The sequence below is a fragment of the Mustela nigripes genome, chromosome 18, assembly GCF_022355385.1.
Source record: "Mustela nigripes isolate SB6536 chromosome 18, MUSNIG.SB6536, whole genome shotgun sequence".
Taxonomy (NCBI): domain Eukaryota; kingdom Metazoa; phylum Chordata; class Mammalia; order Carnivora; family Mustelidae; genus Mustela; species Mustela nigripes.
This window is the reverse complement of record NC_081574.1, coordinates 14,853,774-14,881,772: the sequence shown is the minus strand read 5'-3', so window position 1 is coordinate 14,881,772 and position 27,999 is coordinate 14,853,774. Positions and strand designations below refer to the sequence as shown.

Sequence of the window (27,999 nt, the reverse complement as noted above, 5' to 3'; positions counted from 1 at the left end):
AGCAATAAGCTAGCTGTGTGATCTGGATCCCGTCTCTTAAGTCAGGCTAGGTGTTGTTTCCTTCATCTGGAGGTGGCTGGGTGCAGACTAGATCATCTGTAAAGGCCTTTTTCATCCCAAAAGCCCATGTCTATGCTCTCTGGCAAACAACATTCCTTCTCCAACCTTATCTCCTCTCAGAGGTCAACTCAGCAATTACCCCCTCCCCTTTCATGCTGTGTGTAAGACATGAATAATTCATAAGTGGGATTGCAGAATGGGACTGGAGGACCCTTAGGCCAGTTCCCTTGCACATAACTAGTGCTCACATACCAGAAAGGTTACTGGGACAGATTCTAATTTTCTAGCACTTTCAGCCTCTCAAGCCCCCAAGAGCTCTGAATGATAGTCCATTGCATCACCTGTATTTATGCAGCTTTACAGTGGGAAGGAAGCTTTGAGGTCTGTAGTTAACCATCTTCGTTGGGCAGCTCCGGTAGCTGAGGCTCAGGGCTCGCTTGATAGGCAGGACCCATGGGGCAGAGCAGGGACCAGAATCCTGTCCCGCTCCTGCTGGCCCTTCCCCCCACCTCTTGTTACCGCTATTTGGCCAAATGCTAACCCTGCCCCTCAGTTAAGGGATGTTTGAAATTACTTTGGGTGATAATGAAAACATACTTTGAAAGTAAGAGTTTAGTTTTTAGAGATACACTCGTGGACCCAAAGCAGTTGAAAGAGGGGGTGAGGCCAGTTCCCCTAGAGACGCCAGATTTAAAAAATGTCGTGAGGCTCCGATATACAGCCTCTACCTTCAGTGGTACTATTTACAAACCCTAAGAAATGAATGAAGACCAATGAGAGACTCATAATAATATCCTTAACCTCGGGGCGCCTGGGTGTTTCAGCAGGTTAAGCCTCTGCCTTCGGCTCAGGTCATGATCTCAGGGTCCTGGGATTGAGCCCCACATCGGGCTCTCTGTTTAGCAGGGATTGAGTCCCACATTGGGCTCTCTGCTCAGCAGGGAGCCTGCTTCCTCCTCTCTCTCTGTCTGCCTCTCTGCCTACTTGTGATCGCTCTGTCAAATATATAAATAAAACCTTTAAAAAAAAATAACCTCAAAGGACACAAAGTTTTCCTTTGGCTGGATGAAATAGTTGTAGGGATCTGTGTGCAGCAAGGTGACTGTAGTTAACAATACTGTGTTGTGTACTTACGATTTGCTAAGAGAGCAGATCTCGGATTAAGTCTTTTCACCACACACACACACATACTCTCTCAAAAAGAAAAGGAACTTATGTGGAGGCAGTGGATATATTAGTTAGCTTGATTTCAGTGGTCATTTCACAATGCATATGTATATCTTAACATATACAATGGTTCTATGTCCATCATACATGAATGAAATTGTTTTAAAAAAAAAAGTTCTGAATCCCTTGTTATTGTAGTTTATCCCTTTCACCACTAGGTGTCTCCCTGGCTAGCAAACAGCAGCCAGAATGGGGCTTTCCTGCACATCCTTTGTGGAGTGACAGTGGGTAAAAGGCAAGAGTCTCCTACAAATCCCATTATTTCCTGCCTCAGGAGGAGGTGCAAAAAAAAGGGTGGGTGGGGTCTTTTGAAGGGGCCTTGTGTTCTAGCAGATCCATTCGTCTAATTCAGGAAGAGTCCTCACTGAGCTGAAGACCCTGGCTGTAATGAGAATGAACAGATTACATGTGAAAGGAACACTGTCCAAACCTCATTTCCACCACAGGAAACGAACGTGGCCCAGAATAGATGCGGAGCATGACTAAACGGCAGGAGGGGCCTCTGGAGAGAGGGCGAGTTGGCGTCTGTCCAGCTAGGAGCTGCCCAAGGCCCCACACTTGGGTCCCTCATCGGGTCAGATCAAGGGAGGGTCCTTTACAGATGAGACAGAGTAACAGCATGGCATGTATTTTGGGATGGGTCTTGCTTAAACCATCCAAAGCCATTTTTATCAGTTAATGCCAAGTCTCTAGGGAAGATTCTGGTAGCCACAGCCCAGGGCACTCCACACTCAACCCAAACTTAATAATTGGTCAGTTGGCTGGATCAACAGGGTCCTAGATGTTTCTGCTTCGTATGTGGACTTAGTGCACACGTACGAGGCACCCGGTAATCAGTAGATGAGACTCCAGATAGGAAGAAACTTTATTCAACCAATCAGAATGCCATTTCCAGTGAACCCACCCCCTGAGTGTTCCTGCCCAACCAGCATGTTTCCCCCCCAACCGCCGCTACCCCTAAACTGTGACAGGTTCCCCAAGGACACTTAGCCACACCACCACTGTTGGATATCAAAGGACATATTCTAGAACACTTGCTTTGCCAGTATAGTAGTTGAGAGACTGGGCTTTGGGCCTTGGGCCCAAGACTTGGTTTCTCTGAGGCTCAGTACGCTGTAGGACCTGGTTTCCTGTAAGATGTGACAGTACTCCTGTCTTCCCAGACCCATGGTGAGGATCCGGTGAGATGATGTAGAAAGTGCCTGGCACAGCGTCTCACACCTGGCACAGAAGCTTAGTGAGTGGGATCTTGTGTTCAGGGGCTTTCTCCTCCACGGTCTCAGCCATAATGGGACTGGTCAAATCAGCATGGACAGAACTGATTTTCCAGGCCAAGCCCTGAACATCTTTCACACTCTATTAGATGGTGTGCCCCAGGCATGAGTTTCCTGCCCACCCCCCAGGAGCTCAGAGTCTGGTGGGAGACACACACATGCACACACACACACATGCACGTGCGCGCGTGCACGAAACATGATATAAGGCTCTGAGAGGTGTGGCTGTTAGGGGGCCTTGGGAGAGCTTTATAGGAGAGCCTCCAAGGATGAGGGAGTTGAGCAGGTGGGCAGAGGGGTAAGGGCTAGGGGTGAAGCGTGCACCTGACCAGGACCTGAAGCCCAGCTCAACGGGGCTGGCACACGGAGAGTGTGCGGGTGGATAGGAGAAGGCGTGCCAAGCTAACATGGAGGCCAGAGGCTCAAGGGTGTTGTCGGCTCCTTTGGAGAGCTTGAATTCTATCTTTTGAAAACCTCCTGATCAGTCTCAGGAGGACAGTCGGGCAGAGAGGAGAGCAGAGAAGGTGGAGCCTGGAGACAGAAGGCCAGTGGGTGGGTTGTTGCAGGAACCCGGGTGAGCAGGAGGAAGCCTGATCGGCCAGGGTAGCACCTGACTGGTGTTTCTGACCCAGCGCCCACGGGCGTGGGGCTCAGGTGGCTGGGGATGAAGGAGGGCTGGGGATGAAGGATGTGAGTTTCTCAGCTCGCCGGATGCCGTGGAGGTTTCTGTGGGAGAGAAGGGGCCAGAGGGGAGGCTTTGAGCTGGAGGTGCACACGGATGACCGAGGCGGGGTGTCTGGGGTCCTGTGGAGGCAGAGATGCGGAGGCCGTTGGAGACCAGGGCCTTGTTGAAGCTCTTGTGATGCACCAAATCAGTTGAATCTCTCAGACCTTTGAAAAGATAAGCGAGCTATTTCAAGTGTGAGCTGCTCACCAGATCCGAACGCCTCCGTGTCAGGTGTGACAAAGTGCGCTCGTGTGTTCAGTGTTAACCGCTCACTTTGTAGGGCTGACGACATACTATTTAACTCATCTCTAAGGTTTCAGCTGAAATCCAAACTTTTCAGCTCGCAGAACCAAATATTGTGCACAAAATACCGCCCCCCCCCGCCGGTTTGGGACAGAGACCGATGCAAAGGGTTTCTAGCATCTGTCTGTGGGGGTTCACACAATCGCCCCGTGTCTTCTGCAGCCTGGGTTCTGGTGCCCTTTGGTGTCCTCGGGGCACCCCTGGGATGTCACAGACCCGACTCGTCAGAGGAAGGCCAAACAACACCCAGGAAAGCTTCACAAAACTGTCACCTCTTGCCTTTCGGCATGTGGAAGATTGGTCACCTTTTCTGAGAATTCCTCCAGGTCACAGTTCACCTGTTCACGACCTGTGTCGGATAATTGCTGTGGGTCCTGCAACCGGGGTGTGAACTCAGTCGGAGCCTTCCGCTCCCCAGTCGGGTTTTAGGACACATTCTGTACCTAAAGAGAAGATGCCACGTTTTGCTGGCAAAAGAAATTCGGTTTGATTATTAAACATCTTCAGACGGCAGTGGGACTTAGAATGTGTCGTCAAGTATCACATATGTGTTTACCCACATTTCAGCTAATCGTTTTAGCCTCAGAGGTCTGATACTAAATGTTGAGCTGCTGAGGGACAAAGTGGTAGATGACAGACTCACATAAGATTTTTATGGCTGTACTTTAGCAACCTCTTTTAATGGAATACTAGATTTTCCAGACTACTGCCCACCCCCATTATTCTTCAGTCTTCTCTACACGGCAGGAGGGGCCCAGCGGGGCCCTCTAGGATGTCCTGAGGCAGGGGTGCTGTGCTCTGGTCAGTGAGGCAATGAACACGGACAAGCGATGACGTTGCTGTGTTTCTCCGCACCACTCGTGTTCCAAAACGTACTGCAAATCTGTGGTTTCCTCTAACAGCTTTTTGCCATCACAGCCATATTAGCAACGAACTGTGTTAACCCTATGATCATTGACAAGATCTCGTCATTTTTGGAGACTGCTCCCGACAGCGGGGATGGAGAGGGTCGGATCGGCAGCCCCTCTTCCTCCGCATGCCTCCTCTCTGTCCGCTCAGCCCTCTAGCACACCTGGCGTAGGTGGCATTTAGGAGGAGTCCCACGGGGTGAGGTCGGTTCTCAAAGACAAGGTTGTGACTTGAATGAAAGATTCAGAGGAGGGAGGGGCAGGCCGATGCCAGCTGAGTGGAACGTGGTTTCCGGAGCACTGGGGTCCACCCTGTGAAGGGGCCCAAGGACAGGGTGGGTCCCCGGGGGGCTAAAGAGAGCGGGGCGGGGGGACAAAGCGGGGGGAAGCAGGAGGGAACTTGAGCAGGTGCCGCAGCAGGAAGGGCAAAATAGGAGCCCTGTCCTGGCACTGCAGCATTGGCGGGCACCCCACAGCCGGGCTGACGGGACGCTGGGCACCAAGCTCCTGCCCCTTCCGTTTCTCCTGTCCTCAGGGATCAGATTTGTCCCAGAGCAAGGCTGTCTGGTAGCCTCGCCGTAAGCCTCGTGTGGCTAATCACCTAGACTGAACATTTAAAGAGAAATCTGAAATTTGGTCTCTCATTTGCACTAGCTGGATTTCAAGAACGCAGCTCAGTGTGGCAGGTGGAGGGGACACTCAGATGCAGACCAGTTCCCACAGTCACAGGGAGTTCAGCTGGACGAGCCGCGGGACGCTGCATTCTGGCTTCAGGGTGGGATGAAGTTCAGAATTTTCCTGAAACTTTATTATTTTTTAAAAGATTTTATTTATGGGGTGCCTGGGTGGCTCAATTGTTAAGCGTCTGTCTTCAGCTCAGGTCGTGATCCCAGGGTCCTGGGATCGAGCCCCACATCGGGCTGTTTGGTGGGGAGCCTGCTTCTCCCTCTCCCACTCTCCCTGCTGGTTTCCTCTCTCGCTGTGTCTCTCTCTGTCAAATGAATAAATAAAATCTTTAAAAAAAATACTTTATTTATTTGTCAGAGAGAGCATGAGTAGGGGGAGCAGCAGAGGGAGAGGGAGAAGCAGGCTCTCCTCATTGAGCAGGGAACCCTGACTTGGGGACCTGGGGACAATCACAACCGACTGAACCACCCAGGCGTTCGTCCTGACACTTTAGATGAAGGGGAGTGGAGTGGTTCTGTGGTCCCCCAAGCTGTGTGTGTGTATGTGCGCGGGGGGGGGGGAGACATCAAGGCAACAATAGTACTTCTCCCCCAACTTCTGTAAAATACTTGGGTGTGCCACCTTCTTACTCCCATCGGTGGCTTCCATGTGCCAGCCACTGTTTACATCCAGATACAATACAAACGTGGTTCCTTCCCTCTTCTCCTACCAGCAGCTGAACTCCGTCTCTTCCCCTTAATTCTCCTCCGTGGCTCCTGCGTGTGCCCGATTCCGGCCGCTGCCAGCTTTTATTCATTTCTTTCCTACCCTACATCCTTAGGCAAATATCCCCCCTCGTCCACTTTTCTCGCCTGCGTGCCTCACGCTGAAGTTCCCCAGGAGAGAAGATCTGTTTGTTAGCTCACTGAGTTACAGTGGCCGCAGGGTCTGACTTTCTCAAGAGCCCGCCTCAGAGACGGTGGCCGGCTCACGGTTTGGCTGAACCCTGCGGCAGGTGTCCACCCCGGTCCGGCCGGCCTTGGCTGAGTGGCAGAGCCACAAGGCGCGCACGCGGCATGCACACCGTGGGTGAGGAGCCCCCAGGAACGACTGCGAACGTGGGGGCCCCCACAACGTAACAGATCGCTTTGCAATGTAATCTGCAACATTTATATGTTCTTTATAATGGGCATCTGTTACTTTTCAAATTGGAGCACAAAAGGAGTAGAAAACAGTATCTTAGAGGAAAAAAAAATATTTCCCATGAAAGATAGCGGACCCTGGTGTGTCCTCACTGATTATATAGCAGACATTAATGCACCCACGCTGGCTAACTACCAAGGAGCAGAGGGCAAGTTTATAGAGAATGGGTTCTCTGAACTTGGTCTGTGAGAAGGCATCAGAGAGACAGACTGACCCACGATGGACCTGGAGCCCTGAGATTCTAGGAAGGGCAGAGCTAGGGAGGAAGATGGGAGAAGGAACTTACTTCTTGCGTTCTTTGGCGGTAAGACAGCCCTGAAGATTTGAACCTGAGGGAAAATGGGGCCACGTGACAGAGGCCCCAGCAAACCAGATGTGCTGTTTTTTAAAAACCATTTTTTACAGAGATTTACACTTCACACCTTCCATACACACAAAGAACCCTTTCACTTGAAAATGCCCACTATTTGCCTCTCTTATTTTTCCTTCTTATCACTGACTAAATGTGATTGTCCATGGTACCATGGTACTTCCTTCTCTGCACACACACTTGCCATGTGTTGACACAATCTCCACGTTTATTATTTTCATGACTCTAAACTCTTTCAAATGGATGGTACCACAATACCCTAAAAGTTGGGCATAGGGATGGTTAATAATTTTTTTTTTCGCTACTATGAGAAGGATAACCAGAAATAATTGAAAATTGCGCTTGTTCTCTTTGGGTCAACAGTAACTACCTTTTTAAAAAAGATTTTATTTATTTATTTGACAGAGATCACAAGTAGGCAGAAAGGCAGGCAGAGAGAGAGGGGGAAGCAGGCTCCCCGCTGAGCAGAGAGCCCGGTGTGGGGCTCGATCCCAGGACCCCGGGATCATGACCTGAGCCGAAGACAGAGGCTCAACCCACTGAGCCACCCAGGCACTCCAAGAGTAACTACCTTTATTCCTAAAAATTATTATGTTTTCTTTCCTATTACAAAGCTGAACCATGTTCATTAGAGAAGTTTTAGGAAGTAAAAGTTGCTTGGCATGTTTACAACCTACCTGTGGACTCACTTTATATCTTTTCAGCTGATTGTCTGAGTCCCGGAACGTGGCCATTGGGCAGCCTTTCTCCTCAATTGCCTAAAAATCCCGAGGGGCCAGAAGCCTTGATTCTTATTCTAGACACAAGATGGAGAGGCTGTTGGAGAGCGTAGCTGGTCACCCGGGTGATCTGCAGGCCTTATTCTCTTGCTGGCTGGAGTATCGTTACAGAAAAGTGGTTTGAATCCTAGAGTACCACATTCCCATAAATTTAGCCACACTCATAAATTTACCCTTGCTTCCAAAAATGTGTGCTAAGTCTGGAAGGGAGGGCTGCCTGAGCCACCCCTAGGTAAGGGTCAGCCATTCTCCAAAGAACTATTGGATCCACTTGCGGAGCCCACATCACCAGTCCTGACTGGACTGGAGCAGTCATGAATTGCAGCAGTCCTGATCCACCCAGAATGTTCTAGTAACGTTAATCTTTGACATAGAGCCTCAGTGACCCCTATACAGATTTTCCTTCTCTCCCACCTGGTACCTCAGAGCTTTATACAACCTAAAACTCACCCTAAACTTCTCTACTTCCCAGTTGTTCACCTGCCACCAGATTAAGGACCCAGTTTCAATCCATGAGACATTAGGGAAAATTTTCTGTGGAGATTTCTGGAAAAATTTTTTTTCCTCATAGAAAGAGGCAGAAAATGCCATCCTTCTTTCCATGTTCTTAATACCTAAACAAAAACATGCAGCCATTATGTGACCATGAGGGGACAAGTGTGAGAGAACAGCAAAAAATTTTCAGAGAGCTGGTGATCAATACCAATAATTACCTACACCCAAGCTCTTGGGTAGCTTTAAGCAGTTTGAAGTTGGGTTTTCTGTCCGTTGCTGCTGAATTCATTCCTAAAAGTTATTTTTGTTATTAGAAGCAAGGTTCTAAACAATAAGCAACTAATGGTGAAATCTTCACACACATTCTTAACTACTTTTATGGGATAAGTTCACAAAAGAAAAGTTGGGAGATGTTATAGGCTGACCTGTGTTTCCCCCAAAATTTATATGTTGAAGTCTTAATGTCATTGGGGATGAACTCTTCCAAGAGGAAACGGAGTTAAAACAAGGTCTTTAAGGTGAGCTCCATGCCAGTGTGACCAGTGTCCTTATAATAAGAAGAAATCAGGACCCAAGTATATACACACAGAGAGAAGAGAACATGTGAAGACCCAGGGAGAAGGGAACCATCTCGAAGCTAAGGAGACAAGCCTCAGAAGAAATGAATTCTGCTGACACCGGATCTCAGACTTCCAGCCTCCAGAGCTATGAGAAATAAATGTCAGTGGCTTAAGCCCCCTGGTCTGTGGTGCTTTGTTATGGCAACTCTAGATAACCAACTCAGGGAATCAGAAGTATTTTTAATCTGTAAAATAAGAATAATTAGGGATTCCTGGGTGGCTCAGTCTGTTGAGCATCTGCCTTCGGCTCAGGTCATGGTTCCGGGTCCTGGGATGGAGACCCATGTTGGGCTCCCTGCTTAGCAGGGAGTCGGTTTCTCCCTCTCTCTCTATCCCTCCCCCTGCTCGAGCTCTCTCTTTCACTCACACACCCTCTCTCTTTCTCAAATACATAAAAATTTTTTTAAAAAAGTGATTATATTTGTTGATAAAGTGGCCAAGAGAATGGAATGAAATGATGCCCATAAAACATTTGGCTTGATATCTGATGTTGAGTAAGCATGCAGTAAATGATGACTATTATTACCGTGAAGCCTGACAACAGAATTTTCTGGGCAAATCTCTGTTGTAGGGTCTGCAGAGAATTAGCCAAAGACCTTTCCGGTCTCAGAGAGGGTCACTGAGCTCGAGGTATCCATTACGATCCTGTTGCAGAGACCATGCTCTGTGATGTCCTTCTCCTGGACACTCAGGAAGGGGTTTTCGCCTCTGGCAGCTAGGTGGTGTCACGTGACTCTAAACAGATGCGAGATGTCATCTCCAGTCTGAGACTGTTCAGACAGGGGTGGCTTTTCTGCTCTCTCTGTTCCCCCCACAGTGGAGGAAAGGTGTGTGCTGTAGTGACATCCCAAGAAAGAAGGTGGCCCCGAGTCACTCTGTGGAGGTCGCCATGCGGGAGAGCTACTTGCCCGACAAGGGCAAGAAACCAGCCTTAATTGGATTAAGTCACAGATCTCTCAGGAGTTATCCTTAAGGTGGTTACCCTCATTTACTCTGACCAAGATGAGCAAATGTCAGCTTCTGTTAACCCAGGACAGCAGCAACACTGTTAGAGTAAATGAGGCATTCAGGGGGAGAGAACAGCACGGACTGATGGTTGACTTTTGGTCAGTCAGCTGCAAATTGCTGTGGCCTGGGGCCAGTGGGAAGAACAGTTGATCCAGTTGTTTGGGGCTAAGAGCAGGTTTATAATTACATGAAGAGGATGACAAGATGTGGACACAGTGGCTACCTTTATCCAAGAATCCACGTAAGGTCTGATAGGTATGGGATCTCATTTGTGATACTGGTGGTTTTCACTTTATTTAATCATTTTTTTAAGTGGGCTCCATGCCCAGCATGGAGTGCGATGTGGACTTGAACTCATGACCCCGAGCTCAAGACCCAAGTTGAGATCAAAAGTCAGACACTTAACCTAATGGAGTCACCCAGACTCCCCATTCATGTCTGTAAATGGATGTTAGCAAACTCCACACAAAGGCCCCCACTTGCCTAGTGCAGACTGAGGTAGAGGAGTGGGCTGGAGGCTGACTGTGGCTGTGTCATCCTTGGTTTGAGCTGCTGTAGCAAATCTCCCCAGACCGCAGAGCTTGTATACGACAGGAATTTGTTGTGTACAGCTGGAAGTCTGAGACCAGGGTGTCAACATGGTCACGTTCTGTGGAGGGCCCTCTCCTGGGTGGCAGATGACCCATTTCTTATTGTATCATCACATGGGAGAGAGGGCAAGACAGTTCCCTGGTGTCCCTTTTAAAAGGGGACTAACCCCATTCATAAGGCCCCACCCTCATGACTTAATCACCTCCCAGAGGTCCTACCTCCTGATACCATGAACTTGGGGGCTAGGATAGAATGCAAACATTCATCCATCACAGTTACTCTGCCCCAAGTGGTCTTGAGCAGGCAGAGGTTGATGAACCCAAGAGTTGGGTCTGGTGTATTTCCACCCATGATCTCCTTAGAGTCTTCCTGTGATAGCCGTAGTTCTTCTAGGCAGTTTAAAAAAGAGGTGTTTTGTTTGTTTGTTTGTTTTGGTGGTGTGTACATACAACATAATACTACTCAGCCTGGAAAAGGAAAGAAATTCTGACACATGCTACGTCGTGAATTTATCTCAAAGACATGCTGAGTGAAGTAAGCTAGTCACAAAAGACAAAGACTGTATGATGGCACTTCTATGAGGTCAAGCAGTCAACTTCATAGAGACAAAAGCAGAATGGTAGGTGCCTGGGGGCCTGGGGGAGGGGTGCTGGAGGGAGATGTGGAGCTCATGTCTAATGGAATGGGGTTTCGGTTTGAGGAGATGGACAAGTTCTGGAGGTGGATGGTGCCGATTGTTGCACAACAACGTGAATGTCCTTAATGCCACAGGACCATGTACTTAAAAATGGCTAAAATGCTAAATTTCATGCTGTGTACGTTTTACCACAGTTTGCGAAGCCTCTCTTAGGTGCAGGAAAGAGATCTGGAGAATGGGAGGAACAGGAGAAGTGCTGTGGGGACACACAGAAATGCCCTCGGGTGGTTTATGCTTTGCTGGGGGGGGGGGGATGGAGTCAATGACATTGACCGACAAAATGCGAATCCAAAGGGAGAGAAGGAAGGAATGAGTATAAGAATTCAGAAGAGGGCACTATCGGGATGTCTGAGGCGTCAGGGCTGGAAAACTGTGGAAGAAGGGTCCCTCCACCCCAACGGCCTGGCAGGATCTCGAGTTTGGAAGGAAGGTGGGGGGAGGCAGAGCTGAGCATGTGGGTTTCAGAGCAGAAGGCTTGCTGGGACGGGGTGGTGAGGTCTGGAAGACCCACCAGGTCGAGTGGGAGGGTTCCCACTGAGATGCGAGGAGGTAGGTTGGGTGTCCCAGTAGGAAGTGGGTGGTGTAGATGGTGGGAGTTGTTGGGATTTCTCTTTTTTACTAAATAACCTTTTTATTTTAGAATAGTTTTAGATTTACCAAAGGGTTGTACAGATAATACAAAGAGTTCCCACATATCCCTCACCCAGTTTCCTCTGATGTTAAGATCTTCTATTACTACAGCATGTTTACCGCAACTAGTGAGCCGATATTGATACAATGCTATAAACTGAAGTCCATTCTTTACTCAGAGTTCCCCTAATGTCCTTTTTCTCTTGCAGGATTTTTTTAAAAAATTTTTATTTATTTATTTGACAGAGAGGAAGATCACAAGTAGGCAGAGAGGCAGGCAGAGAGAGAGGAGGAAGCAGGCTCCCTACTGAGCAGAGAGCCCGATGCGGGACTCGATCCCAGGACTCTGAGATCATGACCTGAGCTGAAGGCAGAGGCTTTAACCCACTGAGCCACCCAGGCACCCCATTGTGGTCAAGATACAGTTTGTCAGATTCTCCACCATAAAGTTGCTTTTTCCCTGGTTTCCAAACTCTACCCTTTGGAAGTAAGCATCGGGTAATTTTGAGTAAAGAAAAGGACTTAGTGAAAAGAGTATTTTGGAATGAAATTCCATGTATGGCTGACGTACTGGGAGAGGACATCTTACCTTTAAGGGGTACTTACTGCTGGTTCCGATGCTTTGCATGTGTCGTGAGTTTTAATTGTCACACTGACCCCATTTTGTGGGGGAAGAAACAGAGGCACCGGGAAGTTAAGTCATGTTTTAAAGGTCGCAAAACCAGTAAGTGATCACCCTGGGATCTGAACCCAAGGTGTGTGCAGCTCCGAGTGTGCTGTCACCATGCTGTCCCGGATGGATTAGCACCTCGAACTCAGAACGTGGTCAGACATGGGGATTTCAGCTGGAAGGCACATACTCCAGGGCCACCTCTGAATAATGATGCATTATACCAGGGCTGCATCAAGCCCCGGTCTCCCGAGTTCTAGCAAGTCCCCTGGGACACCCTGTAGGTGCAACCCATGGTTTTTAATTTTAAAACCTAGCAGTTTTTAATCTACTGGGTTCAAGAATAGAGAGGCAAGAAGCTGAGCCCTTTCAGGACGTGCTAGAGATGGGGGCTCACTAGGTCCCAGAGGCCTGGCCAGTGTCGCAGTGCAGGGAGAGGATGGCGGAGAGGGGCACGCAGAGGAAGGGCTGCGTGGGGGCATGGCCACCGACACACGTGGGCATGGGTGAGGGGCAAGTGGTCCTGGCCCTGGACCACAGAGGAAATCTCTGCATCCGTGACAGAAATCCAGAGTCCCGCAGGGGGAGCTGGTCGGAAGAGAGATGCTGAAGTGGAACGCTGTGTGGAACCCCGGCGGGGTCTGCTCCAGACTAGGGGGCACTGAAGAAGTCCCAAACATCTGAGTTTTCTCTGTGACAAACAGGGGAAGGGATAGAGCATTGACAAGTGCCCCTTAGAGGGGGGCGAGGCAGGGGAGAACCCAGGGTCAGTTCCCCTCTCCCTCACGACCACCAAGGGCAAAGGGAATCAGACTACCCCCCTGTTTAGCCTGTGCGCTGAACGCCATCAGTAGTGGGGGAAAGACAGGGTGGGAGGTGCTGGGCTTGGAAAATGTTCAGAGGGACAAGGAAGATATTCCCAAGTCCCATAAGCGATGTCATGTCACCAAGGTGACCCCAGGCGCCTTCACGGGTTTCAAGGTTAGAGGGTGAGTCTGGCTCCGTACTGCCCTGAGACACAGACATGGGGGAGCAAGACAGCTAGCTAAGGAGAGGGTACTTGGCCAGGGCCACCCCTGTGCAGTTTCCCTGCCTTGGGTTCAGGAATGGGCTCCTTGCATCAGAACTTGAAGGAAAACTAAGTTCCAGTCTGAGTCATGGCCAACCCTGAGATGCTTATGACCTGGAGGCCAAGGTTCTTGGCTCTAGAAATCATCTCCTTCAGCTTGTACAGTCCCTGCACCTGCTCGGACTGAGCTGGTGCCAGGACTTGGTTTAGCATCTCCCTCCTCACTGCCCTGGGATAACCTTTACCCTGTTTCCAGAACCTGCTCTGTCCCTGGGGCGGGGCTGCTTCTGCTTGCAGAACGAGAGAGGCACCTCTTCCAGCCGGTGGTTCTGTAAAGAGCCAACTTGGGTGAGTCCCTGTGGTCATGGCTTCTGGCAGATTCTGTCACAGATAGAAGAGAAAAAAGCCCAACCCCAAACTTCATCACCTTCTGCTGTAAACTAGGCCAGATGTAGAACTATCTGAACAGGTGAACAGTCTGGAAAAAAGGTTTCAGAAAAAGCAAGGGAGGATTGTCTATTGATTTTATGCAAGTTCCAAATGGTTTGTATCAGCACCTTGATTTGGTTTTAGTATGAATGTCAAGCCATTAGACTTGAAGGCACACAGCAGCAGAAGGCTGGTTGTTGAGAAAGAGCCAGTACTTTTTGACAGCTTGTCCTTAAACAGGAACAAGTGCCCTGAACGTCATCCTGCAACCAGGAAACATTGTTCTCAAGAGCCTGCGGCTTGCTGGGCGCATAATGATACACCTGATCCTGGGTCTCTTAGCATTTTGCACCCAGAGGGAGTGACAGCTCTTATTCAAATAATCACACAAATAAATATATGTAATATATGTCCCATCACAGATTGAAATAAGTCCTGAATAAAAGGGAGAGTTTCATAAAAACCTAGTTCAAATGGGGCACCTGGGTGGCTCAGTGGGTTAAGCCTCTGCCTTCTGCTCAGGTCATGATCTCAGGGTCCTGGAATCAAGCCCCGCATGGGGCTCTCTGCTCAGTGGGGAGCCTGCTTCCCCTTTCTCTCTGCCTGCCTCTCTGCCTGTGATCTCTGTCTGTCAAATAAATGAATAATCTTTAAAATTTAAAAAACAAACAAAAAAAACAAAACCTAGTTTAGAGTAGAACTCAGGAAGAGTCTGGATCATATACATTGAGTGGAAATTGAGATTCTCAGGCAAAAAGAAACTAATTAATGGAGCTTAAAAAAAAATAAAGCTTCATATTGTCAGTATAGTGATATTTAAATGTTAGCATAGATTAAGATTCCTGCCCTTTCTCCGGGCCCAGTAGGGCCCTTACGTGGTAAATGGAAATAAACATAATAAGCAACTCACAGATGGAGACTCTGAAATAGTCTACTGTTCTACAAGCACAAACTCATCTGCTTAGGGTCCTGCCAGTTAAATTACCTCCCAGCTATCTCTGAAATGAAGTCAGATGACACGTGCTGAACAGGAGCTCAGCTCTGGCTGTGCGGCAAGCCTGGGATGCTTCCAAGGCTTGGTAATGGTGCAAATGCTGACTGCTATCTAGGTAAAAGGTGAGGGTAATTTCCTTTGTTCAAGGTTTTCTGAAAGACCGTGGGTAGCTAGCTAAAGCCAGAGTTAACCATCACCAGGGACGAAAGGGAGGCAGGCAGGCAGTGCTATAATCCGTTTATAAGAAACCGTTAGATTCTGTTAAAATTCAGTTAAATTCAGTCAATGCTATGAGAATATATTATTTAAGCATTATGCACAGTTTTTTTTAAAGATTTTATTTATTTATTTGACAGAGAGAGATCACAAGTAGGCAGAGAGGCAGGCAGAGAGAGAGGAGGAAGCAGGCTCCCTGCTGAGCAGAGAGCCCGATGCGGGACTTGATCCCAGGACCCTGAGATCATGACCTGAGCCGAAGGCAGTGGCTTAACCCACTGAGCCACCCAGGCGCCCTTATGCACAGTTTTTAATGTTAGATCAAAAATCTGACTCTCAGCTCTCTTCATATTCTCCAGGTAGTTCCAGTGGATCAAAGCTATAGATACCAAGAAGTTTAGAGCAGACCCAGGGAACTTAGAATGTAGATCATCTAACAGTTTCCAGATTTCGGAATTTCACAATTTTGTGGAATTTTGATAAAATTCCACAAAAGGATTCAAAAGACCAATATAGAATTTGCCAATTCGTTCTTCACTCAGATAAAGAAATTAAAGCACCTGTTATTCACTATCATCCCCACGACATCACACTAAAGTGAATTATAACAAAATATAACTTAGTGTGTTAACAGAAATAAATTCGCTTTATGAAGAACTCGTTACATTTTTAGGGGGTGTTTACTCATTCCCGTGAAAAACAAAACTTCTTCCCCATCCCATACTGGCTGTTGGGTGAGGATTTCAGAACAAGCTAACTTCGTTCACATCTCTCACCTGTTTTACCAGTGGGGAAACTGAGGGTCCACGGGACCATAAGCATGGCCCAGTCTCGGGCGCCAGCTCCCAGCTGAGGAATAGCCCTGTGCAGGGAGAGCCTTTTGAATCCAAGTTCAGCGTACCTGTCCGCCCCACCCCTGTCCGTCCACGGATGGGTAACAGAGTCCTGGGAATGGCACCAGCAAACTGAACAGACTGCCATTTTTGTTTTGTTCTTGTTCTTGTTTTGTTTTGTTTTCCTTTGCCCCTTTCAGGAGTCTGCCCTTGATAGGGCCTGCATCCTGCCCCACTCCGCAAGTGCCTTGTAATGCAGATGGCATATGTCCTCCTTGTAAGGGACAAAGAGATCACGCTATCTTCGGAGTGTTCCAGCACGGTAGGTCACAACAAAGGAGTGACTAGGCAGGGTGGTGGCAACACTGACTCCAAAGACCTTAACACCAAGACCCATGAGTGCTGGGAATGAGTGACTTATGAAGGATCCCTGGACCCTATCCTGGTTCTGACCAGTTCCTGGATACCTAAGTGGACACGCGCACCAGACTACAATCGCCAATAAAAACCCCAGGCCCCAAGCAAAGAAGAGCTCCATGCTCTTTCCTTTCTGAGTCTCCTGGATGATCCATCCATCTCTCTCTCTATATATATATCCATCTTCAGTCAGCTCTGCTGGCTTGCATCTGATTTCCATCCTTTGCGAAGCCAAGGACCCTCCTGGACCCAGCCTGGGCCTGCCAGCATGAGGAACAGTGAGGAAGGATGGGTGGAGGAGATGGGGGAGTCCCAGGGGGCCTCTTCCTCCTTGAGCCTGTCTTCTGAGACCTGTATGCCGTGGTCTGGACTCTTCCTGAAGCCTGGCACTGCCTGAATTTTAGGTATCCATTTAGCTGGGGCATTGATTCTTCAGCCCATTGGGAAAGACTTGGTATACAGCAAATTCTTTACAATGTCTATTCCTCTGCCTCCTCCAGGAAGACTGTACTTTAGGTAGTAAGAACTTACTGCTGATGTTTGTAGAGAGCTAGAAATTACGGGAAAGCACACTAGTATGTTTGTTTTTTGTTTTTTGCAAGATCAGGGTTTAATCTAAAATAAATACTATTTCTCCCATACATGGTGCTGGGTATAATGCAAGTAGGAGACTTTCATTTGGGAATTTTAGTTTTGAGCAATAGGAACCAACTCAGGTTTACTTAACAAGAAAGAAGCTACAGGAGAAAGGATATCAGGTAGTTGACAGAATTTCCAGAAGGACCAGACAGTTAGGCTTGGGAACCATGTGGCCAGAAACAACCACCAAAATCATAGCCCAGAGCCTCTCATGTCCCTACAGGGACCAGAGACTAGCCACTGGAAGTGTTTCTAGAACTCGTACGGCAGCCACCATCTGGCATTGAAATGCGTCCTGTCTTGCCCCTGCCTTCTCTCGTCAGTAGCTTCCAGTGGAAAGCCTGGGCTGGGACCCTGACAGGCAGGGTGTGTGTCACTGCCTGAGCTGCAAGGGAGTCTGGGAAGGTGAGCCTCTGGCATTTTCTTCCTTGAGAGCACAAGGCAAGCTTTGTCTGAGGAAGGTGGGGGGATTCCTGAAACGTAGACACTTAGATGTGGGGCGGCCGAAAAGCATAACAAGAAGACTCGTTTCTGTTCAAACTAACTTCTCAGAAAGTTGGGGCAGCAGAAAATATGTTTAATAGTGGTAAACAAAATCTATTGACTTGGATACAGCTAGGATATTTTTTCTGCTTTAGAAAATCTCATCCTAGGGCTCAGTCGATTGTCTGCCTTCATCACAGGTCATGATCCCGGGGTCCTGGGATCAAGTCCCTCGTGGGATTCCCTGCTCAGCAGGGAGTCTGCTTCTCCCTCTCCCTCTGCCCCTCCTCTGTGCTTGTGTGCACGCTCTCTCTCAAACAAATAAAACCTTAGAAAAGAAAATCCCATCCTAACACATGCTCAGATGGTGTCGATGACCCCCTTAGCACAATTCATAGTGACTTCTTAGAATTCTTTATCTTCGGGAAGTGTGTTGAAGCCCAGAACCCTACTGAGGCTCGCTGAGAGCCGATGGGGGGTGAGGGCGGCGGAGGGGGGCGCCATTCTCAGGCCCAAGAGCAGTATGTGGAGGGTCTGTAAACCACAGCGGGGATTTCTCCTTCTGGGCTCTCACTGATGCACGTCAAGTGGTTCTGTTTCCTTCTCCTACTCAACGTCCCGGCCCCGTCCCTGTGTTTGAAGTGTGCCTGAGTGGAGAAGAGTGATCTGTCCCACAGCGAGCATTTCCCATCTGTGAAAGGCCTCCAGCCAGGAGGAACACGACCCCGGCCTTTCCCAGTGTGGGAGGTTGGCAACTGTTGACTTCGTGTCAGGTTACCCAAACCCTTCCACCAGAATGCTGCTGAAGGCTGGAGGACCCGGCAGTGGGGGGCAGCTTAGCCGGAGCAAAGACAAAACGTTCTTTGGACTCAAGATTGATCTCTTCCAAGCACACAGCTGGGAAGGTGCCCGCCGGTCTAGCCATCCATGTACAACCCACGGCTTTTAGAACTTCGTGTTTTACCCCTTGCCGCTGAGAAGTTGCCAGCAGTTTTCTGCCTGGGGGAGGTGGAAGCTCCCAAGGCCCCCGGAGAGACTCCTTGTTTTGAGCAAACAGGCCAGGAAGGAGCTTTAGGTCAGCGAGTTGAGCGCGTGCTTGATCCTGACCCCCTGAGGCCAGTCTGTACCAGCCCACTGCACCCCTGCAGAGTTAGAAGAATTTTTTTTTTCTCCTCAAATGTGAATTTAGCCTGAGCAGAAAAGTAGATCGCTCTTGGGAAATGTTTGTGAACCTCTCCAGGCAAACATGCTCTCAGGAGGGCTGAACTTGGCTGGAGGGCCCTGTCCCCGCGTCGCTTGCGCCGGAGCAAGCTGCTGGCAAGAGCTGTCCAGCCCCGCATAGTGTGACCTGGGCTGATTCTTTCTGTTTTTATGGGAAAATAAACCTAACAGAAAATGCATTGTCACAACCCTTGAAAGAAAGCCCAGCTCGATACTCATTCACACTGTTGTGCAACCATCACCGCCAACCAACTCCAAACCTTCGTCAACCTCTGCAGCTGAAACTCGGGCCCCACTAAGTCTCACCTCTTCGTCCCCCCGACCCCCACCACCTCTGCTTGGGGCGACCCCGCTCTACCCCGTCTACTGAACCTGAGTACCCAGGCTACCTCCTGTGAGGGGAATGACACAGAATTTGCCCTCCTGGGCTGATTTCTTGCCGGCATTGGAGTCACAGTGGGCTGAGCTCTGAGGAATGGGCCATCTGTGACTCTAGGGACAGGTGCCGACTGGTGGTCACCAGGCCCCATGGGTGGCGATGGGTGTTTTCCTCTGAGTAAACAAACATTCATCTTCCTGAAAAGAGTTTAATTCCAGAGTAGGGAGGGAAGAGGAGGACAGAAACTAGGAGAAGTAGGACTTTTCTCTCTGGGGCTTATGAGGCCTTAATGACAAGGGGCAAAGCCACCTGGGGAGCCTCACGGCTGGATGGCAGGTGCTCCCATAGTGCCCTGTGCCCCAAGGAAGCCCATGGATGGCTGTGTGGGTGACCGCGAGGGTGACTGAGCATGGGCTGGGTGCCCTTCTGGTCGTGTGGCCCTGTCACCCCCTGAGTGGTGCCTCAGTTGTCCCCAGTGACACTCAGTTGACAGGCAATGCACCATCTTTGAGCAGTGGGGAATGTGAGGAGGCTGATGGCAGCTGGCACTGGCGGCCACCCGCCAAGGATGGGGTGGGGGGGCAACTATCTCATGAGACTGTAGAGATCCCAGACTGCATCACAGCAGCACCTCAGAGGGAAAACAGGGCAGCAAAAGCAAAGTGATCTGTCCTAGAAGAGCGGGAGGCAGCGCCCTTGGGAATTCTTCGAAATTCCAGCAAGAATCCTGGTGTGAACCCACGACATCCACATCTTGGTGTTAGAGGAGAATTGTAATTTCCTTTTTACACAAAGGCTTGTGGGATCAGAGACACCCAGTGAAGCATGTTTGACTCACTGTGCTGATCAGATTTAATACTTGTTCCCGAGAACTAGATCTGATGCCCGAGGAAGAGTCGGGGTCTCCATCACCCCCAGCACCCTTGCTGGAGGAAACACAGAACTGGGCTCGTTGCAGAAGGCCATTCTGATGCAACCTGGGGGGCTCCAAATATGAGAAAGTTTGATTTTAAAGTGTGTCATATGGGGGCACCTGGGTGGCTTAGTGGGTTAAGCTTTTCCTCTCATGCCGGGATCCCAGAGTCCTGGGATCGAGCCCCGCATCAGTTCCCAGCTCAGAGCCGTCTGCTTTTCCCTCTGTCTCTGCCGCTCGCCCCCAGCTCGTGCTCTCTCCCTCTCTCTCTCTCTCTCTCTCATGTAAAATGAATAAAATCTTTTAAAAAAATAATAAAGTGTGTCATAGGTTCCATTTTTCTGTGGCTTAAGTCAGAACACACATTCTAGGGACCCTTTTCTGCAAGCCAGGGCAACCCCAAGCATGGGTTAGGAGCCACTTGGAAGGAGATGCAGGAATTTAAGCACATAGTGAATATGCAAGCTGAAGCATGGAAAATCAAACCGTGGAAACTGGGTTTTAGTTGCTGCAAGACCTGGTGGGTTTCTGGGGCACCTGGATGACTCAGTGGGTTAAAGCCTCTGCCTTCGGCTCAGGTCATGATCTCAGGGTCCTGGGATTGAGCCCCATATCAGGCTCTCTGCTCAGCAGGGAGCCTGCTTCCCCTCCTCTCTCTGTCTGCCTCTCTGCCTACTTGTGATCTCTGTCTGTCAAATAAATAAATAAAATCTTACCAAAAAAAAAAAAAAAAAAGACTTGGTGGGTTTGAAGGTAAAGTGCCCACAGAGAATTCATAGCTTCCAGACGCTTCATGGTGCTGGGATACGGAGGAACTGGTAATTATGTGCTGCCAAATCATAGAGGTCCTAGTAACGAGAGCCTTTTCCCCTTGTTCCTTGGTATCCCAACCATTATCCCAGCTACTTCTGCCCCTTCCCCCTTACCCCAGGCCTACGGGAGAGGCTGACGTAAATTATTCTCCCTCTTTTCTCAGCCAAGAAATTAAAGCTCAGAGAGAAGCCATGGTGTGCCCCCAGCTCCGCAATTAGTCCATCACTCAGGCAAGATGAGAGCTCCTGCCCCTCCTTTTCCTCCATGGTGGTCCTTCTCACTTGGAGAGCGGTAGGTACCAGGCCTCTCTGGGTTTGTACAACTTTGCCAACCTCATAAACAACCTCAAAGTCTTCGTAAAGCCAGCTGGTCTACTCCTTCTACACCTTCTGTGTCTTTTCTCAGAACCGTATCTTGCCAGAAAGCTTCTTTAACCACATGAGCCAGATAGACTCTCCCCAACTCCTTGATAAAATTCCTCTACACCTGGAATGGGCACCCCACCCCAGAGCACATAGTGATGCATTTTCTAGAATCATTGGCTACTTGCTTGCCAATTAGAGAGTGAATTTGCTGAGGAATGGACACCCAGCTACACCCTATGCTCCTTTAGAGTTCTCTGGACTCAGGTCAGGCTGGAACGAGCGATGCTATGTCCTGGGTGCCCCCCTCCCCCATACCAGAGATTCTGATTTCAGGGTTTGGACAAGGCCAAGAGCCTGCACTTTGAACAAACATCTAAAGGGATCATGATGCACCAAAGGGAGTGTTGGTTTAGACATTCATTCATCCAAGACACATTAACTGAGCACCTACCATGTGTCCAAGGAGCAGGACAAGCAAGAAGGGCATTGCTGTCCTAGAGTTTACACCCTAGAGGGGGAGGCAGCCATAAACATGCAAACAAGCAAATCGCAGAATGCGGCAGTAGCAAGAAGGACTATGCAGAAACTGCAACGCAGCATGGAACAGAGAGGGTTTGGAACAAGCAGCGGAGACTTCTAGCACAAATACGCTCTCGCCCTGCACTTGTACACCACAGTGTCCACGTCACTTGGTGGCGTGGGTCTTCGGCTCAGCTCTTGCAAATACAAACACCTGCTCTTACCGTGGCAGCTGCCCTGCCTTTCAGTGATGTGATATCTAGATTCTAAAGAGGAAAGATAATTAAAAAATAGCTTAGGTAAGTAAGCTGTATCATATTTAGGCTTTGTGTAAGGAAAGAAATGGCTGTTTCCAGCTAGGTGCATCTTAAACGTATGTAGGAAAAAATATATATATAGTTAAAAAGAGGGAGACTCTAGGGTAGTCTTCTACAGTCATGTAGAACAGTTACTTCAAGGGAAACCCCTTCCTTTGGAAAAAAGGACGAGAGCACAAGAGATAGGGCCTCTCCTTTGTACCAGAAAATATGTGGGTGTTAAGCTGACCAAGCTGACATCTTGCTCTTGGACCTTCCAGCACTGTGAGAGAACTGCTTTCTGTCGTGTAAGCCCCCCAAGTGTGGCATGTGTTATGGTGGCCCTGGTGAACCAACCCAGGCATCTACCAAGGAGCCTTGGTGTCTGTCAGTCTGTCTTTTTTATCTTTTCACGTGGGAGATGTGCTAGGTCTTCATCTGGCTTGAGCTACTTGGGGACAGTGTCGTGCCGTCAGCATCCCTCTGAGGATCTCTCCCGGGCCTTGTCTCCTGGGAAAGTCCCAGCTTCAGTGATCCCTTGATGGTGACAGCGCCCAGCTCCCCAGCTTGGACCCCTGGGCCTCTGCATCAGTTCTCCCCTGCAGGGGCCTATTGTCACCCATTAAGTGAGCTTCCAAACCTCCTCGTTCCTGGGAGCGGTGTCACATTCTCTCCTGTAGGTGTGAACGGGCAGCATCTTCGGGTGTTTTCTCCTTCTCCCCTCACCCCTCCTCATCTCCCACTGAACACCTCACCGACACGTTGGGCAGTCTCAGTTTCCTGAAAGTAATTCTTGGTCCTTTAGAAGCCGCAGGCAAACTCCTGGCGGTTCAGTTGTGAAGTGATGAAAGTACCTGTAATATCGGCCGTCTTTGCTCAGGCACATCTGCCTGGGGGCACAGAGGCCGGTGTGTCCCAACCTTCCTGTTGCAAACGCAGTCTGCAGCAAACCTACGAGCTGGTATACCGGAGACGCCCAGCACTTTCTCGTTACTACGGGCGTCTGTGGCCTAAGCTCCCCCAGATCCCTGCAGTTGGAATTTGTCGTCATTCTAGAGTCTACAAGCACAGGGGCAGCTGAAGATCTGGTCTCGGGGGGAGCCTTGTTGGCCAGAGCCACATTCTTTCACCAGAGGTGGGGTGCTGTCTCATCAGAAACAGATCTCCAGCCCCGGAGTGCCTGCCTTTCTGGAAATTATAGAATGGCGTCCAAACTGTGAGCTGAAGATTAGTTTGCATGACAGTGATCTCACCTGCGTGGAACTGACTGGCCCCCAGGCCACAGCCACCAAGTCCTACATCGTCCGTGCAATCATGGGCTGGATTTTCGTCTCTGTCTTCCCCCTCCCACTGCCTCTCCCTTAGGTCCCACCTTTGCTTCCGTGTCACCTGATGCTCACAAGGCCTTCTAACAGGGCACCTTCTCCCTGTTTCGCCTCTAGCCTCTTCATGCCTCTACCAGAAGAATCTTCCAGATTTGCTTCCAAGTTTCTGATTATAGGCAGAGTAAAATCTGACCCCTCGGCCCAGCGTCCAAGGCCTTCCAAGTTCTGATCCTACCTGATCTTTCTGATCCTGTTTTCTACGCTTCCTCTTCTCCTGCCATATCCTTTAGCCGACCGTAAGCAGGTGGGCTGGGGGCCAAACAGCCTGGGTTCAAATCCTAGCATCGCCACTTAGTTGCTGTGTGCTGGGATCAGGGTGGGGAGGGGGGAAATCATCTCCTGCTTCTCCTGTGCCTCAGACCCTCGAATCTTCTCACCCCAGGTGGGTCCTCTCCCTCGGCCCCCGCTCTGCCCCACAAAAGCATTTGGCACTTTCATATCATAGCGCTTTTTCTCCCCCTCTATTTGAATATAGATTTGTCCAGAGCAGGGATTGGAATTATGTCTTGGTCATATTTGCACCCTACAATATAGCATCGAAATGGACACTTTGTAGAAATGGAGACTGAATAAATGTTTTTTTGGAGGAGGAAAGGAAGGAAAGAATTTTCCGGTTGGCTTGTTAGTATAGCGTTTCTCCCTTCTGGGTTACGAATGACGTCATTCTGTCTTGCGGAGTGTTCAGTTCCATCTAGTGCATCGCAGTGCCTGCCACACCCCTGGCTTCTTCCTGTCTCTCTTCCCAGGGATGGGGCCTAAACGTGCTCCATAAGCTGTCACGGCCAGTGTCACAGATGGGAAGTGACATAAACATATCCTTCCAGCCACAGCTGATTGATACCTAAGCCAGAGGCAGCCATGTGCTGAGATGGGCCCCGGAGAGCCTGGCTGCATCCCAGACGATCTAGAGCGATTCTGTATTTCAAATGGAAAGGTGACAAATTAACCCAATCAAATGCTTGCTCCTGAAGAATACACATGGCAGGGCACAAAGATCAAGCAAACCACTTGGGCCTGAAATTTCAATCCCAAATGATGCTGGATTAGTAAAAATATTAGCCGTCAACACTTAACAACGTGCTACTTTGCTAAGCACTTAGTATTCATGATGATGTACCCTCACGCTTCTCATTTAAGGGACAGGGGATTAGGGAGGTGAAAAATCTAGCCCACAGAGTCTTGAATTCCTTGCCTCAGTACAGCTCTGGGAGTTTTGGTCCAGGCCCCATGCTTAGATGGGCAGTTGGCCTCACAGTCCTAAGCATCCTGGCTGTGAGCCTTCATCCTTAACAGGGACCCGGGTCCATGAACCCACCCAGTCTGAGGCCCCACCTCAGACTCCCAATCTGTGGGTGGATCAGGCAGTTCCTCACCAGGGCTTACTATGAGGGCCCTTGGGAAGTAGGGCTGTGTACGAAGTATTTCTCCACTAGCCTGTCACAAATGCCTGCTTTTGCTGTCATGATTGGATTTCTTTGATAGAAAGATGTAGAAGTGTAAAGCACAGTACTTTGAGGGTATCTTAGAGTTCTGGCCTCCTATAACTTCACTCCCTCTCCTTTTAGACCCTCCCACTTCAAAGCAGGGATTCCCCCTCAAATTCTCTCTTCTCTCATTCCATGGCCTATCTTCTTCTCACTCTTGGGTCTCTGAATAGAGAAAATAATTTTCTGTTCTCTTGTACATTTGCTTTGGGAATCACAGTCTAATCCAGAAGTCCACCAAGTGTGAAAACTGCTTCTCATAGAAGAGACCTTCCATTTCTGTTCTAACATCATGAAAGATGAAAAGAGCCCCCACTTCAGTGATCTCCAGACACCCCTAGGAGGGGTAACACATTAAAATACTGTCACTTAAGTACAACCGTGTTCATTGAGTCCTTTCCAGAAGATGCTTACCTAAGAGTATGAGTTCACTGTAAACTAAGAGACACAGTAGGCAAGTTAGTGTTTGGGGACAGCCTAAAATCATGTGCCATTCAGTATAGTTGCAATGTGGTAATTGAGTCTGGGTCCTACCTCTGGGGGCCTGTGCAAAAACCACAGTAAAAGAAAAAGAAGTCTGGCAAGGGAGTGGAGGGGGAGTGAGAAGGCTCGGGATCATGGGAGGAGATGAAGGGGGAACTTATTCTGTGCTGGAACCAGGACCAGGACCAGGAGCAAAGTAGGTTGTTCTGCCGAGCTCCTCTGGAGATCTGTGGCCTCTCCCCTTTCCACGCATGGGCTCATCTTTGTTTCTGTGATTGGAAGGACAGATGGGTGGGAAGACATGAAGGAAATAATCAAGACCAGCAACACCCACAGTAGCAAAATAAGCTGTAACTCACAAATTGCCCTTAAATGGCCTGAGGAGTGATTCCAGACCAATGTAGATCATTGTAGAGCTGCTGATAGAACACATGCAAACCATTTTTCATATACATCTGGGGCTCATCTCTCTGTCACGTGCCTTCTGAGCGGTATTTGGGATAATCCTCGTGGTGGCTGTGCATAACGTGAAAAACTGATGCCAGCTGGGATGAAATTGAATTGAAGCAAGGGCTCTGCCAAGTCAGCAACTGAAACAGCCGCCCTCCCTCCCTCCTGCCTTCTTTGAGAAGATCGATTTAAGACTCTCTAGACAGATTGATGAGGGTAAAAAAGAGACAACGCACATCACCAATATCAAGATTGAGAATCCATCCTTGCAGATTCTACAGATGTTTAAACATTGGTTCTCTACTGGGCATTATTCTAACCCCCACCCCAAGGATATTTGGCAATGTCTGGAGACAGTTTTTATTATCACAGTTGGGGAGCTGGGGGATGCTACTGGCATGCAGTGTAGGTAGAGACCAGGGACACTGCTAAACATCCCACAAAGCACAGAGTATGCCCCCTCAACAGACTTCTCTACTCCAAAATAGCAATAATTCCTAGTCAGAAGACCTACATTAAAAGGATAATAAGGGAATATTGTATATAACTTAATGTTAATAAATTCAACAACTAGTTGAAATAAACAAGTTCTTTGACAGACACAAACCACAAAATCTTACACAATAAGAGACTGATAACCTGGATAGTTGTATATTTACTAAACAATTGCACTTGTCGTTAAAATCTTCCCACAAAGAGGGGCACCTGGATGGCTCAGTTGGTTAAATGTCGGCCTTTGGCTAAGGTCATGATCTCAGGGTCCTGGGATTGAGTCTTACATTGGGCTCCCTGCTTAGCAGGGAGTCAGCTTCTTCCTCTCCCTGTGCCCCTTCTCCCCATTCATGAGTGTTCTCTCTTTCTCTCTCAAATAAATAAATAAAATTAAAAAAAAAAAAAACCAACTTCCCACAAGGAAAAATCCAAGCAAGATGGCTTTACTGATTAATTTTATGACACATTTATGGAAGAAATTGCTTCAATTCTATCTAAACTCTTCCAGAAAATTGGAAAGGTGGAAAACTTCTCAACTCTTTCCCTGAGTCAAGCATTGCCCTGATACCGTATTCAGCCAAAGATGATACATGAAAACCACAAGCCAGTCAAATCCAACAATATATATATATATAAAATAATACATTATGACCAAGTGGAGTTTATTCCAGGAACTCAAGTTTAGTTTAATGTTTGAAAAATTAATGAATATAATTTATCCTATTAATAAGCTACCAAAAAATCACATGACCATCTTAATAGATATAGAAAAAGGATTGACCAAATTCATCATCCTTTCCTGATAGGAAAGGATGAGCACACTAGAAATAGAAGGGAGCTTCCTTAACCTGATAATCAGAATCTATGAAAAACCTACAGCTAACATCATAATGTCAGAAGACCGAATGCTTTCCTCCTGAGATCATGAACAAGTCAAAGATGTCTGTTCTCACCATTTCTATTCTATCATCATTGCACTTGATGTTCTAACGAGTGCAATAAGGCAAGAAAAAGAAATGAAAAGTAGCTAGATTGGAATGGAAGAAGTACAGGTGCCTTTATTCTCAGACAACATGATCATCCATGTAGAAAATCTGATGGCATCCACAAAAAGCTACTAGAACTAATAGATGAGTTTTGAAAAATATGGATCAATATACCAAAGTCATTTGTATTTCTATATACCAGCAATGAACAGTTGGAAATTTAAATAAAAATATATTAGCAATAGCATCAAAAATATGAAATACTTAGGAATAAATCTGAAAAAAAGATGTGAAAGACCAGACCTGTGTACTGAAAACTATAAAAACAATGCTAAGTAAAGTTAGAAAAGACCTAAAGAAATAAAATGATATATTATGTTCATGGATCCAAAGACCATTTAGGATGTAATTTCTCCAAATTGATCTGTAGATCAACATAATTCTAATAAAATCATAGCAGACTTTTTGGTGCAGATTAAAAAAATAGGTTTTCAAATTTATATGGAAATTCAAAGGGCTAGTGTAGCAACAATAACTTTGAAAAAGAACAAAAGTTGAAGTACTAGCACTACCTGATTTCAAGACTTATTATAAAGCTATATTAATTATAATATTGGTGTAAAGAGAGACAGAAGATTGGTGGAATAGAGCATAAAGACAAGAGACACACCCACACAAAAACTGATTTTTTGACAGAGGTTTAAAGCCAATTCAGTGGAGAAAAGATAATTTTTTCAACAAATGGTGCTTAGACAACTGGATATCTTCATGTGAAAGAATAAACTGGGCCCCTTACCTCACACCGTACACAAAAATTATCTCAAAATGGATGATAGCTGTAAATGTAAGACCTAAAACTATAAAACTTCTAGAAGTAAATATGAGATAAAACTTTTGTGAATTTG

The 27,999-nt window shown here is 48.0% G+C and overlaps 1 long non-coding RNA gene across 3 annotated transcripts in view; it reads left to right on the top strand.

The window, feature by feature from the left end:
- Positions 1-27,999, top strand: part of LOC132006332 (uncharacterized) — a 156,610-nt gene that overhangs the window by 31,154 nt on the left and 97,457 nt on the right. The window contains exon 4 of one of the 3 annotated variants that reach the window (XR_009401062.1): positions 20,798-20,883. The exons of 1 other annotated variant lie outside the window; for it this stretch is intronic. This is a non-coding gene — a long non-coding RNA (uncharacterized LOC132006332). Of the gene's footprint in view, positions 1-15,969; positions 16,787-20,797; positions 20,884-27,999 lie in introns of those variants that run through there. One more of the 3 variants, XR_009401063.1, reaches the window with a different exon arrangement.